At 29.2% G+C, this 619-nt stretch overlaps 1 protein-coding gene across 1 annotated transcript in view; it reads left to right on the forward strand.

The window, feature by feature from the left end:
- Positions 1-619, forward strand: part of LOC119586098 (casein kinase I) — a 25312-nt gene that overhangs the window by 21947 nt on the left and 2746 nt on the right. The gene's annotated exons all lie outside the window — the stretch shown is intronic.

Here is a 619-nt window from a genome sequence, read left to right on the forward strand (position 1 = left end):
ATATCTATACTCTTTATTTATTACTCATTTGCTTACTCCTTTTTTGTTGTTCTATACTAATTACTTGTTTTATGATGTAGTAACTGTGTTTGCTCGTCTTGATACGTGGTTGATACTAATTGCTTGGTCGTAGAATTTTAGTGCTCGTTCCTTGTACTCATTTGTTTACCTCTTATGGTCTTGAATATGCATTAATATCAGGTTCCCTCTGGTAGTATTGGAAAAAATATGTAACTCTTATTGATTTAGATGGATTTATGACTTCAATTCATGTCATGCATAGTTAAGTAGTTGTTCATGTCTGCGGTGGTAGTTAGAATATTATTTAAAAGTATGAGAAGGCAAAGGTGTTTCATACATTAGATATATTACCTTTTCTCTAATGATATATTACCTTTGTCTCAAATGATTTGATATGGTTACTCTCCATTTGATTTTTATTGGTGAAAGTAATTGTTTGATTCTGATAGAATAAATACAAGTGCCCTTATTGTATTTGATTAATTGATCTGTAGTTGATTAAAGTCCTGAAATATTAGTAGTATGAGTAACTACTTTGAAAAATGGTTATGTTAGTAAATACCTTCATTAATTATTATTAAGTGATGTAAACGTTCTC

Source organism: Penaeus monodon, chromosome 21, assembly GCF_015228065.2.
Source record: "Penaeus monodon isolate SGIC_2016 chromosome 21, NSTDA_Pmon_1, whole genome shotgun sequence".
Classification (NCBI taxonomy): Eukaryota; Metazoa; Arthropoda; class Malacostraca; order Decapoda; family Penaeidae; genus Penaeus; species Penaeus monodon.